The 11,699-nt window shown below is 42.1% G+C and overlaps 1 pseudogene; it reads right to left on the bottom strand.

Moving 5' to 3' along the window:
- Positions 1–356: 356 nt before the first annotated feature.
- LOC120617222 (uncharacterized) lies at positions 357–475 on the bottom strand (annotated as a pseudogene).
- Positions 476–11,699: the final 11,224 nt, after the last annotated feature.

Here is an 11,699-nt window from a genome sequence, read left to right as displayed (position 1 = left end):
AAAATAGGTTTATGAGTTTAGGTTCTGCTGCAAGAAAAACCAAAGTTAAAATGCTGACTTTAAAACTTACTAGTTTTGTGACCAGAGAAAAGTTGCTTTCCTTTTCTAAGCTTCAGCTCCCTTATTTGCAAAGGGAAAAGATTAATAGTGCCTGCCTCACTCAGTGATGGTAAGGAGTCAAATGAGATCATGAACTTAAAACTCAGTACAGTTCCAAGCATGTTGTATATTGCTGTTATTCTTTTTCTTTTTTTAAATTTTTTAAGGCGAGGCCACCCTTGGTTGACCTCACAGATCGCAAGGACCTTGTCAAGTTTACAATCCCTTATTTTATTTATTTATTATTATTTTTTTTACACCTACAGCACACGGTCTTCCTAGGTGGTCTCCCATCCAAGTACTAACCAGACCCGACCCTGCATAGCTTCCGAGATCAGACGGGATCGGGCTTGTTCAGGGTGGCATGGCTGTAGACTGCTGTTATTCTTTTCATTAATTGTTGTTGTGAGAATTTCAAGTCAAAGAAGTAGAAGAGAAGAGAAAGTTTATATACTCAGGGGATATATAATCTAGCTGGAAGACAGGATATTTCTATTAATAGAGAAATAATATTATGGCTAGCTATCATTAAATTAAAGTGAGAGAACAGTAGAGAGGGTGAGTGCCTGTAGGTTATTAAAGGAGAAGAAAATATTATAAACTGAGCAACCAGAAAAGCTTCCAAAGAACGGGTCAGATCCAAGACAGACTTTAAAGTAGGGACTAGCGTTAGGTAAGAGTAGAGACAAAGGGAGACAATTTCAGGGAGGTAGAAGAGCTTAAGCAAAGATAGCCAGGTAAACAAATATGCCTGAGATTTTCAGGAACTCTTACTGAACCAGCTACAATGCTACAGGGGATAAGATGAAAAGAAGGTGCCTGATGGAGTGAGAGCCTTGAAATGGCTTGGATTAGAAATGTATAATTAAGACTGGGAAATTCCTTGGAAAGTTTTAAAATAGTTTTAGTAATAATATGTTAATTCTCTAACGATATAGATTTGACCAAAGAGAAATTTTCAAGAGGGAGACTATTAACCTCTGGACATAATATGGATAATGGCAAGCAATAGCAGAAGCCAGCAGGAAATGAATGTAGTCGATGCCATGCTGGCCAGCATTGACAGGGCTGACAGAAATGGTCCCTAACTAGATGTGAGGAAAATGGAGGCATCAGTGATGTCACCTAGTATCAATTTTGAATAAGACAAATAATCATTGCCCTATTGACAGCAATGGCAAAGTCTGAGAAGGTGGCTAATTTAAAATAAAAGGAAAGATAAAGGGAAAAGAAAGCGAAGCCTTAGATTGAAGAACAGAGAAAGAATGAGAGGACAGAAGAAATTAATAAGGTATAAGATATCATCATCGCTTCAACCTTCAGAGAAGAAAATAGGTACTAGAGGCCATGAATCATTCAGCCTGGAAGCACAGGCATTTACACACTTGAGTTAGAGCTTTTGAAATAATGGGTCATGTGGGAGACAATTTATAATCCCTAATCCCAGCAAGCTTCAGCTCTGATTTTTCAGAAGCACTTAACCAGACCTAGGCATTAAACTCATAAGTTAAGATATGAAACAAGGGGTTCTTTCCCTAGCCTTCTCCCACACTTAGGCACATACAAGTGGTGAGATCAGGTGATATGAAAGGACTCTGCTGCTTAAATTCTTTGCTACTAGGTGCTCTCAGCATTCTGTGTGTGTGACATAAATATTCCCAGAGGGACCCACATAATCCTTCATAAACAAGTGGTCCAAGGCACAGTGGGGCTCAGAGTCATTACTTCAGTCCCAGGATGGTTCTTCCAGACACAAACTGCCCGTCTGCCTTTGTGCTTCCAAATGAATTTCTTGGCTATAGGCAATCAGAGAGCTACTATGTCACCTAGTATCACACACAGTTCAAACAGATGGGCAGGACAGTCACTCCATGACCCACAGAGGGTTGAAAGGAATTACTTGGAGTCCAAGCCCACAAATGCAGTCTGAGGGGCATTGTTTTAGATCGCTGCTCAGAGGTAACCACTAGCATTCACTCCAAGGTACAAAAGGCTCCTAACTTGTGCTCCCATCTCCAGTGTATCTTATGCACTGTCTTGGTCCCTTTAAGCTGCTATAACAAATTACTACAGATGGCATAGCTTGTAAACAACAAAAAGTTTTTGCTCACGGTTTGGGAGGCTGGAAAATGCTGGATCTAGACGCTAGCACAGTCATCTTCTGTTAATGGCCCTTTTCCTGAACTTTAGCTCTTCTCTGTGTCCTCTAATGGTGAAAGGGGCAAAAGGTCTCCCCGGGTCTCCTTTATAAGGCCCCATCTCTTCCTCTTGTCATTGTCGGGGGTTAGGATTTCAGCATATGAGCTTTGGGAGGACGCAAACATTCAGACCATAGCCCTGGACACAAATTAGGGCCATTTGAGCTGTATTGATACCAAATTAATCTTCTCAAAGAATAGCTACAGACGTGACCTTCTCTTGCACAAGTAGGTTATTTATAAATAAATGATCTTGCTCCTTTCTAGGTGATTTTCCAGGCTCCATTCACTTCCTAACGGCCTCCTTTATCTATTTGGAGGATTCTTCCTCTACTGTTGATTGTTTTGACAGAAGAGATTTTCTAGTACCCCACCCCGAGCCCCTCAACTACAGCCGCATGATATTTCTTCTACCTGCCCTCCAATCCAGCTGGGGCTTGTCAGGAGGCCCAAGAGCAGCCAATCAGAAGACCTCTCCCTGGACCTACCACAAAGAGCAGAGGCAGCAGTGGCCCTGACAGGTCCTTCCTGACCAGGCTCTTCTGGCGACCAGGCAGGCTTGGTCTCCTGCTTCCTCCTCCTCCTCTTTCCAAGGCATCCTTGTTCCTCTTCCTGGAGAGGCCAAAGAGGTGTTCCAGTTTGCAGCACACCCACCCCATGCTGTATACCCAGAATCCCAAGATCCCCTGTTCACGTGGCCCTAGGCTGTACCCAAGGCTTTTCCACAGTCTCACTCCTGAGTGCAGACTACTTGCCACTGGTATACCTGCCACTAGGACCTAACATGGCCCAAGGATGGCTTATTGCAGGGATGGGTGTGAATGAATTCGGTTTGGGGTATCCATTTGTGCACTGGCAAGACCCTTCCTAGGGCCTGTGAGGGAGTGATAAGAGAAAAATGGAAGGTTTTTTTGAGAAACCCGAAAGAGGAATGAATATAAGCAGGGAGTGGGCGGTGGTCAGGGGTGGCTGGGGGAACTTTGTGGACAGAGGTCACCATGCTTGAATTGGTAGGATAAAGAGAAACCCTGTGGCTTTATGCAATGACAAGAATGGAGGGAAAGGGGTTTACATTGAGCAACCAGCTGAACAGGAAAATAAAGAGCCCCCACAATACCTCAGAGAGGAAGAAAATGGGGGAGCTTATGGATTTCCTGAGTCCTCAGAAGAGGCAGGTGAGGGAGAGAGCCAGCAGCTGGAGAGAAGCTCTCATTTATACTCCAGGGTGTCTGCATACCCCCAGGGCAGAGCGAGGGCTGTCCACAGTTACTTGGCAGTAACCATTGCACATCTTTTTTGTTGTTTTTCTGAAGACATGTTTGTCAAGGGCAGAGAATAGAGCAAATTTCATGTAATAGTTTGTTAGTTGGATATATAACTCATACATATTTAAACATATAGTATACGGGCCCCTCTTTGTACTCCTGCTTTGGGCCCACAGAACATTTCAGGTAGCCCACCTGCCCTTTTCTGGCTTTATCTTCAGGCTTCTCACCAATGCTGTGAGCCCCAGATGCCTTCCCAAAAATCCCTTTTTGCTCATCGCATCAAGGTCAGTTTCTGTGTTTGCAAATGGGGACCTCCCAGAAGGTTTGCCTTCATTTAGTCTAACAAACCCCTAAGCTTTATTTCTCCTTCTTTTGTTCCCTAGTAGTTATTGTTTTTAGAGGTGTGTGTGACTGTGTGTTTTTGTATGTTTTAAATACAGAAAATATAAAAAGAAAGAAAAAAAATCACCAAAATTCAATTAACATCTTTATACAGGGTTTTTTTTTTTTTCAGTATTTAATGTTTGCAGAACTGCTATTATAATCACATAGTTTTATATCTGTCCTTTTCACTTAGCATATTCATTTCCCCATCATTAAAAATTCTTCAGGAATTGTATTTTTAATGACAGAATCCCATTGTGTGGATGTTTTATAACTTACCTAACAAATCTCTGAGCTTTTATTGGTATAAATGGTGCTGAGATTCAGATCTTTGGGCACAAATCCTTTTCCACGTTTCTTATTATTTCTTTAAAAATAGATTCCTAAAGGAGACGACTGATAAATATTAACAGATAATCCTCAATCAAGGTTTTATTACTTTACCTTTCAGCCAGCAGAGTTTGAGAATGCCCGATTTCTCCACATCTTCACTGTCCCTCTCTCTTTTTCATCAAATGTCCTCAGAATTATTGTTGGTTGTACATTATAACTCCAAAGTAGGGCCCCCTACATACACACTACCACCGCACCTCACTTCACCATCAAGAATGAGGAGGAACCCTGAAAAGATTTAAGAAAAAAACAGAAAATAAAGGAGCTAAAGAGATCGTGAATTGAACTAAAGGGGAGGGTAGAATTTTCTTTTGGCCTTTTTTCTTTTGGGTATTGTTCAATTTCTTTTGGTCCTGTAAAGTTAGAGACCCAGGTCCTCCTTCTACAAGTCTAAAGGACTTCTTCCCCTCAACTTGAAAAGCCATCAGGAAACAAGGTAACACCGAAGAGAACACAGGCCAGCCACTTGTCTAGGTAAAAGACACTTTAGTGGGTCACATTTGTTTCAGGCCAGTTCAGCAGATGTGTAAAATACAAAGGAATGAGACCCAGAGCCTGAAAAGTATGAATAAAGAGCGAGTATTTGCCTGAATTAACTTCTGAATATCTCCCTCTCTGGGATGACAGGTGAATAGGGGCTGTGCCTGACAGATGGTCATGTATTCGGTAATATGGGGTCTCACCATCAGAGACCTAACACTGGTAATTTTTATTTCAGATTCATTTTAATGGTCATTTGCCACACGCAAATTAGTCAGATGCAGTTCGAGATCTGGTTACCTGGTTAACTGGCAGAAAATGGAGTGGTGGAATGATGCCCCTCACAGAGACCTCAGCAAGAACAAAGGGAAGGCAACTAAGTCTGCTCGTCCCCCTGGAAAGCTCCCAGAGGCTGGGGTTGGAATGAACCAGGTGGTTTCCCAGAATGGCCTAGTGTGGGAAAAGTCAGGTTAAGTTAGGTTATGTGGAAAAGAGGAGATACCTGGGAAAATCAAATCTGCGAAAAATTCCCGTGAGGGCTACAACAAAGTGAGAAGCAGGAGAACGCATGGGAGGGAAGAGAGTTTTCACGATAGTAAGCATTGGCGGGCCTGTTTTTATGGAGCGTAGACTACTCGAAGGCAGGTCCACTAGGGTGGCTTAAAACTACCACTTGGTAGCTGACATATGTCTCAGCACAAGAGTATTCATGTGTGTTAAAATATTGGAGACATACTACTAAAATAGGGTGAAACAATTTATTCCAACAGCCTACTTTATGGTGCCTCACCCACCCAGATCCTGTTTACCACTAGGAATTTCATGGGCAAAGGCAGATGGTTCAAAATCATCTTTCCGACCCTTTTACTCCAAACTTTCTTTGGCTCTGATGAGGACCCAGATTTTGTTTTCTATTAAAAAAAAAAAAAAACTAGACAACTTGTGATCTTTAAAAGTGAAATGCCAGTCTTCGTTTCAGAATATATGAGATAGTTGGGAAAGTCTAGAAAGATTTGATATATAGATCTATAATAATGTATATATTATATATGTTAATATATATAGTAATATCTAACATATATAATATACTAATATATAACATGTAGTCATAGATAATCATATATAATATATATTTAATATATAATTACATATATGCTACATTTTGGAGAATATAAACACTCTGAAATTGCCTCTTCTCTCATCGTGCCTTGGAGTGGAAGGATTTCTGTGATTCATGTAAACCAGAAACAGTCTCTATTCTTCTGAGAAGGGCTTCAGCTATTGCCATGCTTTCTTTAGTTCAGATTCCCTTTTATTTTCTTAGTTATCATGGTACTCTCAGCCAGAACTGTGAAGAGAGACTGTCCCAAATCATAACACAGACCATTGGAGAAACCTAATTGCATCGAATTAAAATAAGTTTGCCACCAGCTCTGAATTAAATGTTAGGAGACACCAGGGTCCAATATTTATCTGGTTTCCGTCCTGAAGAAGACAGATGGTGAGGGAGTTGCCTGGGTACCTTCCTTCCCTAAGCACTGGTCGATTTGCAGACCCTGAGCCCAGGAAATACTTGTCCTGTCGTAGGAAACCATGGAAAGTACATGTAGACTCTCAGTATTTGTGAATGCTCCAGTAACAGGTTTCCAGGCTCAGGAGGAAAGGACACAGGAGGTGGTAGAAAAAAGTCACTTATATGCCTTCAAGGCACATCAGATTTGGAGGCTAATCTTTGAAACTGCATTTGCCTCTATTCTTCTTGATTTAAGTTAATGGGATGAGAATTGCTTTGGAATACATCATTTCTTTTCCAATTTCACATAGGCGCAAACCCTTTATTAAGGCGAACTGACCTTCCACATTCTAGTCAATGTGTTTTGTCCCCTTAATTTCACCAACAAGCAGATAACCAGTCCAATGTCACTCGCCAAACCAGGCATAGAACAGTGAGCATTTAATTAGCCCTTTGTTAAGTCTAAAGTAGACAAAACTATCACCAGAGAAAAAGTCATTTTTCCAGAAGTATACACTCAATAGGATTTGTGGTTTCCTATCTCTTGATGAAATATTTTCAGTACAGGGAGCAACACAAAGGATGTCTGTGCTTAGGGGTGGGTAGGCGGGTGGATGGGTTTGTTTGTATAAGTTACCTTGAAGGATCATTAACAAAGATGATGAAACGAAATATGGAATTTGGATTCAGACAAACCTAGTTTAAGTTCTGGTCCCATCAACCAGCAGTATAATCGTAGCCAAGTTGCTGAACACAGTGCTTCCCAAACTTGATTTCACACATCAGAATTACCTGGGCTTTGGCCAAAGAATCTGTTTTCTAAACAAGCGCTTAAGATGACGTTAATGTGTGACCAGGTTTGGGAGCCTCTCTACGCCTCAGTTTCCTCATCTACCAGACGTAATTTAATACTCCACGGTGAGTACCACAGGAGATAGAGGACACAAAACAATGTGTCATTGACCTGCATTCAGTACGTATTAGATATTCGCTTTGAACTAATACTTTTGAGATGCTTTTCTCCAGAGAATTTCAGCTTGCTTTTCGAAGGCAACCTATTTATCATAACTACCATGTATTTATTAGTTCTTTACCATACAAGACAGTTCCAGTAGTTTTACTGCTAAAGGAAATCAACAAATCACAAACATCTACCATCCGAGAGGCATGAGGATAGTCAGGAGGAGAAACATTTTTCTCCTTTTAACCAAAGATTTAATTCTGCAAAATCAGTAAAAAAAAAAAAAAAAAAAAAGGATTGAAAAGATCAAGGTTCTGTGTTCTTGCCCCATTTTCTCTTCATCTGAAAGCAAATGAAGAGAAATATGAGAACCACTGTGTGGCAGGTGATCAAGCTAATTTTCTGGGTCCTCTCTCATGGTGTCCTTAAAAATGGCAATCATCACTGTTCACTTTTTAATAGCTGCTTTCTGTTCCCTCAAAAAAGTATTACCTGTGTGAACTGGCTTTTTCTCCAGCCCCGTCCACTGTGAAAACTGCAGCATTCAAAACAACCAAACTTCTACCATGACAATTTTTTTCAAGATAGATGCTCCACGATGATGTCCACACATCTGAATAGCATCTTTTTCACATTTAAATCTCCTTCACAGCCTCATCCTATCAGCTTTCACAGTATCGGAGGTAGGTAAGGCAAGTATGATTGCTGCCTCTTTCAAAATGAGAAAACTGAGTAATCTGAGATAGAGCGAGGTCACAGAGCTGGTTGAGTGACCCAGGTGGAGCCAGAAACATCAGATTCTTAGTCTGTGTTTTTCAGGACTCCAACCCCAGTGAGCTCTTAGAACCAGGAAGACCGATGAACAGATTATTGTTTTAGGCACAGATAGTTGCAGGAATTCAAAGGATACCGAGTGTCAGTGTCAGTGACTCCCTCTGACTCTCTCTGCACATACGTTCGTGTGGGTGTGTCTGTGTTTGTGTGTCTGTGCGTCTGAGCGTCTAGGTGTCTGTGTGTTCTGCTCCTTGGCCGTCTGTCTGGATCTGTGTGATCTGTATGTGTATGTGCCTCAGGTAGCTCCTCTTCCCTTGTCGTCTCCATCTTCCTTTTGTCTCTTCTTTTTTCTGTCAGTTTCTCTCTGCCCATCTCTCTGTCTCTCTTTCTCCAGACGCTCTTCCCCATCTGGCTCCCGTCTCTCTCTCTCGTTATCCACTGTTTTCTTCTTTTTGAATTTCAGTCTTAGATAGGCTTGTTCTCTATGGTAGCAAGATAGGTCCTTGAAGTTTTAAGTTTCCATACTTATGGAAATACAATGGAAATTCCTCTCCCTCAACAGTCAAAACAAACCCCTAACCCTGACTCCGGTTGACCTCGCCTGTGTCCTGCACCCTCAGGTGGACCGCACTGGTGCTCTGGCCACTCTGAGTCACAGGCCAGCCCTTGGGATTCAATCCCATCAGAATCACTTGGAGGGAGGAATAACAGTTCTCTGACGGAAAAGCAGGAGGCTCTCACCAGAGAAGGGAGACGTCTGCTGAACTGGCAAAAACATCACATATCCATACAGCCTTCATTTTAGTGCACGTATATCGCCTCCTGTTCTCTTTTTGACTGAACTTAAAAGAGTAAGGATTCTTACTCTTTTAAGTTCAGTCAAAAAGAGAATTCCATCTTGTTACCTGAAACAGTGTCACATGATAACAACCACTGAGGGTAAGAGCCGTGTCAACACTGCGCTTCCGCTTCTTACAGATAAACCTCATCCATAGAGCACCTTTATGAGAAAATATATTTACCTCTGCAAAAAGAATATGCTAGACGGAAGGAATGTTTAAGCAAATCACATCATCAGAGCCTCACTGTCCCCATTGGTCAAATGGGTTAATACAAGCATAGGGACTTTTGCAGATCACAGAATCCACTCTGGTTAGTATAAACAGAAAGTGATTCATTACAAGTTCACATAATTTCTGGTGACCACACTGGGCTGCTATTTCACCAGAATCAAGTGCAGTTAGGCAAAATGTCCAGCCATCCTATGGGCCGTTCTGCAGAAGCTCTGCCACAGATGCCACCCACAATGCGTGCCAAAGATGATGAAGAGCAGCAATTGTACCCTGATGAAGAGCAGTAGCTGCCCAAAAAAAGAGCATTGTGTCTGTAGGAAGGTCCAATCTCAGTGTGCACAGCTACCACGTACAGAGATAGAAACCACCGCACAGACCTGCTCCTAGACGGGAGAGGAAGGTCTGACATGAAGCTTTCTCGGTGGATTCTCTGAGCACTTGGAGGACACGTGAGTGTTGGGTCAAAAAGCATGGGCTTCAGATTCAGGGCAATCTGGGCTCAAAGTAGTGTGATTTTACTTTAACATCTTTAAAGTCTCCATTTCTATCCCCCGTTAAATAAGAATCCCTATAAAGAGATATCAAGTGGGCAGAGCACCTGGTCTGTAGTACACACTCAGCACAAAGTAGCTATTAGTGGTTTCTCTAGAAACTCAAAAATGTGTGAAAATATGTGATAACCAAGCCTTCTCCTTCTGATGATCGTCTCCTCGGCCCGTCTTTCTACACATAACTCAACTGAATATATTTCTCTGTGAACGTTTGTTGCAAAAGCCTCCCCAGATGAAAAATTAGTAATCAGCAACCCTTATTTCCAATTTCTAATACCCATACCTGACACCTTCCACTTTAGCCCACACAGCAGCACAGCCATCCCCTACCCCACACCGGCTGGGTTCCCCCAGTAGAGGCGGCTGTGCCCCAGATCAGGAGTCAGGAGGCATGGCATGCCAGGACAGATTGCTTAGCTCTCTACTTCCCAGCCACCGGGCCTGTCTCCATGGCATCATTCAGCTGAAAATAGACAAGAGGTTTATTTCAAGATCCATAAGGAAGAAACAGATAGACGGGGAGATGATTAAAATGAGAGACTGACAAGTCTTTCTGCGAATCCCAGAACAAGCCCCACTCCCCTAAGAGATCCCAGGCCACCGCAGCCCTGCCATTCCTCCTGGTCCATAGCAGTCGACCGCTGAACTGCATACCTTGAACCAGAATTTTTATTCAGTTTTTGCTGTTTTCTCTCTATCGCATTTGTTTGTTTGGTTTGGTTTTGTTTTTGTATTCTTCATAAAACTCTAAGGTCCTAGAGGGGAGGAGTCACGATTTCCTGTTTTTCTCTATTCCACCAGTTCCTAGGTCAAAGTGTAGCTTTGAAATAAACAGAGTTGTCACAACTTCTTACTAGCTATGCGGCAAGTCACTTGATTTTCCTCAGTTTTAGTATTTGGGGGGAGGGGGCTGTTTAAAGAAGACCATTTTAAAGCATTCAACATGATACCTTCTTCAATAGGAAGTAGCTCTCACTATGCACCGTTTCTGAAACCGTGGACCCTGAACTCAAGCCGTCTGGGCTTCTGTGTTGGCACTTATTGGCAGTTTTATGTAACTCCATTGTGTATCATTTCTGTATCTTAAAAAAGGAATCCAATGATAGTCTATGAAATGCCATGTTGTGAAGGTTGAGTGAGACAAGCCATAAAAAGCACTTAGCAAAGTGTCTGGCCCAAAGAAAACTTCAGCATAATTCTCCATTGCCTCCTCATCAAAGGCTAAATTGAGACCCGCTGAAAGAATATGCACCATCTGAATCTGTTCTGCCCTTCAAAAACATTTTTCGAGTCTGTTTCTAATTAAGTTAACTAAATATGTCCTCATTACCCACTATTATTTTTTTATCACCATACCCCTCCTTCATGCCTAGAATACCACTCACGCTTGATTGTTACAAAACATTGTGTAGGTGCTTTCCGATAAATTAGTGATTATGCAGCATCAGGGCTTTTAAATATAGCAAGCGAGTGCTCTGTTCTCCAAAGATACCACATTTCTCCCTCCATAATCCAGTGGGCAAAGAGCAGAGGTGGTCTGTGCAGATAGCATGGCTCCCCCTGCTGGATGAAGGAGGTGTGAGTCCTCTTTGGGCTCTTAGATGAAAGGGAAGGACAGTGCAGATGTGAGAGCTCTCCCAGCTTCCCACTCTGAGTTCAGCTACTGATACGGAGGATGCTGTCTTCCCAACTCGACTCCAGCAGCTCAGTGCCACATGAAGCTCCAACCCACCGTCATCATCCCCTTCTCAGAATTCTTACTATGCTCCTGCTCTAATTTGGAGTTGCTTAGATCTTGTTTATAGCCTAACTTTGTATCATTCTGGTTCGTTTGCTCAGCCACCCCTGTGATCGTGACCGGTGTCTATGTTGGATTTTCTTCTTATAAGTTACTCATATAGAAATATACTCCTAATTAGAGGACTTTAAACTTCACCTTCTCTTCTATCCTGTTTATGTGCCTACAAAAGAAAAACCAGGGAGACTTTTTTTCAGAAAGAGGATG

This window comes from Pteropus medius, unplaced genomic scaffold (genome assembly GCF_902729225.1).
Source record: "Pteropus medius unplaced genomic scaffold, Ma_sr-lr_union100, whole genome shotgun sequence".
In the NCBI taxonomy this organism is placed as follows: Eukaryota; Metazoa; Chordata; class Mammalia; order Chiroptera; family Pteropodidae; genus Pteropus; species Pteropus medius.
The sequence above is the reverse complement of the archived record's forward strand: the minus strand, read 5'-3'. Positions and strand labels throughout refer to the sequence as shown.